This window comes from Pygocentrus nattereri, chromosome 18 (assembly GCF_015220715.1).
Source record: "Pygocentrus nattereri isolate fPygNat1 chromosome 18, fPygNat1.pri, whole genome shotgun sequence".
Classification (NCBI taxonomy): Eukaryota; Metazoa; Chordata; class Actinopteri; order Characiformes; family Serrasalmidae; genus Pygocentrus; species Pygocentrus nattereri.
Window position 1 is genome coordinate 18,839,740 of NC_051228.1, and position 8,576 is coordinate 18,848,315.

The following is an 8,576-nucleotide window of genomic DNA, read 5'->3' on the forward strand; positions in this document are numbered from 1 at the left end:
GCACTGACTTGGATCCAGCTAAATGAAGCTAAAACGATGCCTATTTGGAGGATATATGAGAGCCCAGTTGGGTGACTGTAGAGCTAATGTGTGTTTGTGTGCATTATGTGTGTTAGTGAGTCTAAACAAACTATGAAGCTTTTGTCAGTCATTTCAAATCTGTTCTTGAAACCACAATTTGGCCTTCAGTTTCATGTTTTCATGTCTCAACTAATTCAATGAGACAGCAGTTTGGTCTTGTATAGCTGGAAATAACTGCCCGGTGGCATTACCAAGATGGCTACCAGGTGGACAGACTTTTCTTATAAGGTCTTTAGCCGCTATCACGCTTTTCTGAGTTTTTTTCTTGCCTCTGGTCCCCCACCCCCATTTCTATCAGCACCATCTATCAGTGACCTCTAACCACCAGCCAGTGACCCCTCTAAAATATAAATGGATAGAATGTATTAAGTCACTGAATATGTGGAATAGAAATTTGACACGGCATCATTTTAAAATACCCGCATAATTTTTACAATATTGCAGTTTATCTTATTAATGTTATGCCAGCAACTCTTCTTTATCTTTTCCAATTTATCAGATGCCTAAATATATCTGAAAATATATGGAAAAATTTACCAAATCAGTTCAAACTGCAGTCCCACTACAAGGAAGTGAGGCATCCCTGTCCCTGATGGCTACATGGTGAGCAGTTAGACCCTATTGTTTTGAAGTAAATGTCTGAAGGTGTGAGGAACATTGAGAATTGTCCTATTTTCTGTAACTAAGTAAATGTTTTAGTGTTTAAATAAAAAATATGATTTTATGTGTGGACTATATATAACTTTTCAAAGCCATGTTTGCTGGTCATGTACTGGCATTTTTGAGTTCTGCCCAAAATGAGCTAAAATGGTCACTATCAAAACAGTCACTACTGAAACTACTGAGAAGTCACTGGTAAAGTTTGAGTAGTGTTCTGATTGTTTTGGTAGTGATAAAATAGGATGTTCCATCATTTTTTTGAATAAAATAAATGGTATAAAGTCACTCAAAACAAATCATTTAAATCTAAATCAGTGAAAAGTCTGAAATGTGTTTCAGCTCTGACTTTGAACCAGTTCAGTAGAATCATCCATATGTGCCAAAATGTATATTGTGATATATCGTCTATCTTTCTAAAGCATTGTAATATATAACATTTTTGCTATATAGCCTACTTATGGTTGTGAATTTCATTCTCAGACACAACACAGTTTAGTGTTTATCTCGTAAAGCTCAATTAAATGCATCAATTCAAGTGCGTCAGGCTAATCTGTCCAGTGCTGGAGTTTTCCTTGCCTGGCCCGATGTTAAAATGAAGGCCTAAACAAGACCTGATCCTCTGGGCTGATTTATGTTCACTTGTTTGTTCTGCTGAGTAGCATCCTCCGCTCATTATTCACCACACACTTAAACACATGTCCCAATCGGTGGTGTGCTGCACTTTAATGAGTGTTGCAGCAGCATATGGGGACACATCCACACAACTCCTCTTATGAGCTTCATAAAGGCACCCAGCAGCGCAAGCCGTGCTTTTCTCCACTGCGCAGAGTGAATCAGCATGGCTGTCAGGCTGGGTTGTGATGTGTCGTCTTTTTTTCTGACGTCGTAAGCAAAAAGACCTCCTTCATGCAGAGCTGATTATAATTATAGCACTCGATTGCATGGACCCTGTATGACCGTCTGTGGTTATGCTGAATGGCGTAGAGTGCATACAAAGTACTGAACAATACTATATTTCTGCTGTTATGTGTGCACAAAGTGTCCTAAACAGTTTGAGTGAGTGCAAATGTTATGATGAACTTCAGAAAGTACCTAAGAAACATGGGTTAAAATGGGAATAGAATGTCATATCACACTTTCTGAAGCAGGTGTAATGAGTACATGCACAGAAGGAGGTTCTGTCATCTAAAAATTCGTTCACACTCATTTTCACATTCTCAGAGAGTCATTGCTTGTAGCAGCTGCTGATGAGCATAATTCTTCAGTTAAATAAGGTATATTCAGAAACTAAAGTGGACAAAACAGGTGTTTTTTAGTCTTCCGTTTCTGAGCCCTGTGCCTGTAAGCAGAGTCAATATTTGAACCTTTCCATTTTTTGTTCCATCTCCAACATTACTAAACTAAATGACAAAATAGTTAACACACACTGGAGTGGAGAGCAGAGCAACACGTTGTTTTTTTGCTAAATAATTGTAAAAGTACTTAAGCAAGATTAATAAGATGCTCCCTATACATGTCTACTACAAATGAAAACATAAGCTGTGTCCCAATTCAGGAGCTGCATCCTTCAGAGGCTGCATTTGAGTCAGATTGTGTCAGGGTGGCATGACTAGGCTCTGTCATTTCTGCTTCTCAGGTTGCACAGACCACAGTAATAAGAAATAAGCAAGCAGCTTTGGCGCGAGATGCAACAGAACACTTTTGAAGAGACACTAAACCAAATACATTCTTGACAAAATGAAAGATTTAAATATTTTTCATCTTCTAGATGATGAATGTTCATATTTTCAGGTAAAGTGGCACAATGTTTTAAAAAAAAAGCCACAACATGTTTTGGTTTTTTTTACATTACATTTGAGTCATGTCTTCTTCTGTGAGTTTATTGGTTCATTGCAAAGCAGAAATCGACCCATATAGACCCAAAGTTTCCCCATTATCTGAATATGTAAATGCATTGACCAGACTAAATCTGATTTTCTGATCAGATGATTAAGTGCATGTAAACACACTCAGTGCCACTACACAAACCTGTTCAGTCCAACAATCACTCGCCATTAACAGGTGTATATATTTTTTATTTTATTTCTGACATCTCAGTTAATGCTCAGGACTTTCTGTACTCAGACATGACCTGGAAGTACACCTGTGCAAACTAGACCAGCATTGTCTGCTTTGCTGTGATTCGATTGTTAAATTTGTGAAAGCTTTACTAGACTGTGTAATTGGAGGAAATAGGGAATGAGTGCCATTTGTTTTGACTACCCTTTTCTCCTGGTTGTAAACATGGAGGTTTAGTTTGGTCCATTTTGATTTCTTTTTTTTTTAAGTTTGTTTTTTTGTCATTGTGTTTGTTATTTAACTCATCCTTCCTGTCCAGTTTAGCCGTCTATCACTGAGAACTTTTAGGAAAATAAAAATTAACATGACCTGAGTGAAAATGGTGTCCAGTGTCTGGTCTGCCAACAGGTTTGGGGAGAGAGCCCATTCTCATTCTCTGTTACGGCAAGACTTTAGACCAGGCCTTAACATTAGGCTTAAATTGTGGCCAAAACAATGGAACAAGGAATGGCCAAATGCCACTAAGAGAGTGGGAGAGAGAGAATGAGTAGAGCTCGTTTGAGAGAAACGCACCATGCGTGTTTAATTAATCTGGCTGCTGATTAGAGGAGAAAAATACCCAGCATGTGGAGGATTAATTCAAACAACACGCTCTTGGCCTTCACACTGCCAAAAAAGCCATTAGTATTAATATCACAAGCATGCGGCCAACGGCGGCACGTCCATGTGGTATAAATTTACAAAGCATGCAGGACAGAGCTGGCCAGGCCACCAAAGTTCATCAAACAACCGTCTCTGCAGCCAGAGACAGTAAGGACATTGAATTACCCTGTACAGCAGCCTGAAAACTGATTTCTCTCTCAATAGAAGACACAGAAGTACAGGACTACAGGTGGGCACTTCTGTCAAGACTGCCGAAAGTGAGGACGTTTGATTTGGCCCACCAGAAAGTTACCCTAAGGCTATTACTATGATATCCCAGGTGGTTGCTAGGGTCTTGCTAGGCCATTGCTATAATATCCCAGGTGGTTGCTAAAGTGTTGCTAGGCTGTTGCTATGTTATCTCAAGTGTTGTTAGGATATTATGATATCCCAGGTGGTTGCTAAGGTGTTGCTAGGCGGTTGCTATGTTATTACAAGTGGTTACTAAAGTGTTGCTAGAACACTGCCGTGGTATCCCACGTGTTTGCTAAAATGTAGCAAGGCCATTGCTATGATATCCTAAATGGTTGCTAAGGTGTGCTTTGACATTGCTATACTATCCAAGGTGGATTATTACAACTAGTTGCTGAACTGCTGCTAGTACATTGCTGGGGTATCCCAGGTGGTTGCTAAGGTGCTGCAAGGCCAGTACTTTGATATTCCAGGTGGTTGCTAAGGTGTTTCTTGAGCATTGCTGGAGTATCCCAGGCTATTGCTATGGTGTTGCAGGGCCATTGCTATGTTATCCTATTAGTTGCTAAGGTGTTATGCCATTCCTGTGGTATCCCACTTTTTCACACAACGGCACGCCTGTTCAGCCTGCAGTAGTTTAGCTCCGTCCATTCGTGCTTAAGTTATAAAAAGTGTTTCAGTTCAGATCATTTTTTGAATGAGGCACAAAACAGGGTGGCCAGTCAGAACAGAGTTCCTTTACATATATTTTTATATTTTACATATAGTTTTAAAGGCACAACCTGTTTGATTCTGTGGGATAAAGAGAGGTAAGACCACATAATGTGTAGGGTATTTCGGAGACAGAAATAAAGGAAACGTAAAAGAAAAATCAAGCCCTCTGGAAGTAGATATGATTTCTGGAGCTTTATATTTATGTGATTATCTGAAGGTAGTCTTGATTCTCCACTTCATCACCAACCTGGTATGAGCTTTTTTCTTTGGGGCAGGTGAGAGAACATTTCAAATTCAAAATCTGCAATTCATTTAGAAGAGCCTCAGATCCCAGAACCCTCTTTAATTCTGAATTGTTATTGAGTGGTTTTTGGCTGTTACCATGGAGCTGGCAGCTTTGGTTTAAAGCTAGCCCCAAAAAGCCAGGATGTTTCCAAGAATAAGGCATGGAAGGGTTTATACAGTAATTTGCAGTACAGCTGCCAACAGTGCCTACAGGTTTGATCCATTGAACATTATTCAAAGAAAAAGTCATTTGTTTGGATGCATCATTTTGTCTCTTGCTGCGCATGCCAATGAAATGACCTTCAGAACCTTCAGCAGAGATGTATGTCATGCTGAGCTGATCAGCCTGGTTTAAACCACTGAAATATGCCTACAGCAGTGTTCTGCACAATAACAGGCAGCCTCAACTGCTCTAGAGTTTTGGGGACAAGATTACACAAGATTTTTTGAGGGGCCCTATCTTGCTCGCTGTACTGTATAAATAAAGGCTAACAACAATGACTACCACAAGCTGTTTATGTAAATTATGTACATTTATGACTGACTAATTTGTGAACTGCTGATGATTCGAAGCCTGTTTGGTGTTCTAATACAACTTAAATTATAAATAACCTCTTCAGCATTTTGGACGAGGGCTCTTTCACACCAAGCCCAGCTAATTTTAAGCTTAATTAGATTTAATTCTGGTGACCATGGCAATATATATATATATATATATATATATATATATATATATATATATATATATATATATATATATATATTCCAGTAAGACTATATATATATGTATAAGCATACAGTAGTCCAAAATCTCTTGGTATGCCAAAGCATTGACATTTCTCTTCACTAAAACTAAGAGGCCTAGGCCAACCTCTGAAAAACAACCCCATAGCATTATCTCTCCTCTACCAAACAGCACAGTGCAGTCAGGTAGGTGATGTTCTCTTGGCATTCACCAAACCCAGACTCTTCCATGAGACTGCCAGATAGAGAAGCGTGATTCATCACTCCAAATAATACTCCATGTAGTTTCCACTGTTCCAGAGTCCAGTAGTGGTGCGCTTTACACCACTCCATCCGACATTTGACACTGTGCATTTTACTCTTAGACTCGTGTGCAGCTGCTCAGCCATGAAATACCATTTTGTGAAGCTCCTGATGTGCAAACATTTAACTATATACAACATCCACTATAATCTATAGCTACTCAGTGAACAAAACTACATTTAAAATTGGTTAATCTTTGCTTCATCAGTTAAAATTCAGTGGGTTAGGGTTAGTGGCATCAAGAGCCAGGGTCAACTTTGGGGAACATGACTAACCAATTGCTTTTCCCACCTCACCTGGAGTGTCTTAGACAACTTAACTGTACAGTAGTAACCCAGATGTTGTTAGGGGGTCCCCTGGAGGCTGCAGTGGCCTATGCAGCTGCTTCAGTCGCTTATTAGGTAAAGCTGGCACTGCTTAGCCTCTAAAATATTACTAGCAAATAACTGACAAATTATTAACAAACTATGATTAATGATTAGGTTTCTAGGTTAAAATATTTGCTGATTATTGGTCTGTGACTAAATATAGAAACATATGCAACAATTACATAATTCTAAACACTTATTAAAAAACTATAACAAAACATATTTGATTTATAAAGCAAGCTTGAGATTAATATTTCCTGTAAATCTGTCCTCTTTGTGTCAGCATCAAACTAAAATCCATATTTGAATCACAGAAAACTATAAAAACTCACAAATGTTTTCACTTTCACTTCTTTCACCCCTAAAGTGCTTGTTCACTGAAGGAATGTAATGTTTTTATTCCTAATGGAGCACACATTAATCCAGCCTGACCTTCCTAATGACCAGTACAGTACTTGCTGCAGGTCAGTGCTTATTGGGAGATATTTATAGTGTGTGTATTTTAAGCCTTAATGATGATCACCATTAACGACTCTGATCTGCATTAAAGGGCTCATACCATGGAAAACTGACTTTTCCCTGCATACAGTCCACAAATGGAAACTGCACTTTAGGGCAGTGTAGCTCCACCCATTCAGGCCGAAGTTATCAGGAGTGTTTCGGCCTGGACTTCTTTTCAAAAGATGCAGCCAACAGAGGATGTTTATATATATATCAGTCTTAAAGACAGCAACAACAACAGCCTTTTTAATTAAAGGGATAAAGAAGATCATGTACAAATTTAATTATGTTCAGTTCATAAAACCACACAAATATTCTACGTGGAATAAAATACCACACAATTGAAGAATATGGGCTTTTTAAAACTTTTAGTTACAAAACATGGTCATAGAGCAGCTGCTTTTGACTAGATTGTCTGCATATTTCTTTAGGTACAACACAGAACAGCCTACTGCACAGCCTAAATGCTACGTATTTCCTTCTTGCCTGCCTTTTCTATCGAACTCTGCACAAAGCTACTAAGGAAAATATACTGAAAATGGGCCTGGATTACTGTCTCCACAGGCACAGGATTTTACATTGGTCTGAAATGGCTCTTTTGTCTGCACAATCGACAGCAAATATGCCTTGTAAAAGTGTGGGGGAATTATCTAAATGGCCACAGTAAGTACTCTGTCATTTCACCGCACAGAATGACAACCAGTCTTTACTCATGGTTCAGCACATTGCTTCCACACTTATTTTTTCCCTTCTTTTTTAGATTCGTCTAGCTGACTGAATTGTCTTCAGGAATTAAATGGGTTTGCAATAATAGTTAATGTTGGCAATGTCTGTACAGATCAATCTAGAGATAAAAGTTTCAGAGAGCACTGGAGATGAGTTTTTGAGGTCACTGTGTGAAACATTATTCAACACGTAATTACAAAAAGTCCGCCTGCCTGAAACCGTGACGCTGCCAGCCTTGACACGTTAGCGCTGTGCAAGTTATTCCATGCTTACAGTGCTGTACAAAAACACTCTTGAAGCATTTTTAATAAAATCGCGAAGAGAATAGGTTGAATAATCTTGTCACAAGCTCATAATAAGAACTAATATGGTCACTGTTAACATATCATTTTTTTGCAGCGCAAACAGATTCACCATATAATTTGTCTTTTTTCTTCTTAAGATATATGATGTAAACTCTACCCAGCTTTCACACTCCTAGCCGCATTGTGTGAGACTGGTGATTTGTGTCACAGCTGTTACTGAGCTTAACGGCTCTGCCAATATTCAACAAGGTACTATTAATTAGTATTAATGAATTAACATCAGTAAATTAACATCTGCTTAATTAACATCAATGAAAACATCAATCAAAGTGCACATTCAAATCACATGCTCAAATGCAAGCTTCTGACTTTTTTATTTTATTGACTTTAACACCAACATTCATTTGACAACAATAACAAAACTGACATACATATAGCAGATTTAAATACACAGTAATAAAAACAGCCTGTTTAAAGTCTAAGGGATAAAGAGAAGTTGGAAAATGGTCAAGTAGAAATAAATTATGATGTTTTGGTAAATAAAACCAATGGATCTCAGGAAACCAAACAAAATCCAACGAGAAATGTATGATATGGGCTCTTTAAAGTGAAAGTTAAAAAGCCTTGTCTTCAGACTCATAAATAACAGACAAAAGTAACAAAGCTGTGGTTACTGAGCCTGGTAAACGTATGTATGTCTGAATAAATAGGAGCATACATTTACAAAATACATTGAAGTCTATAAGGCAAAACATCAAATATTGTGTTTGTATGTCCTGTTTTTAGCTTAATACAAGTCAAAATTCCATCCATCCATCCATTATCTAAGCCGCTTCTCCGTCAGGGTCGCGGGGGGACGCTGGAGCCTATCCCAGCAGTCTTCGGGCGGAAGGCAGGATACACCCTGGACAGGTCACTTTCTGTTTTATTAGCATTT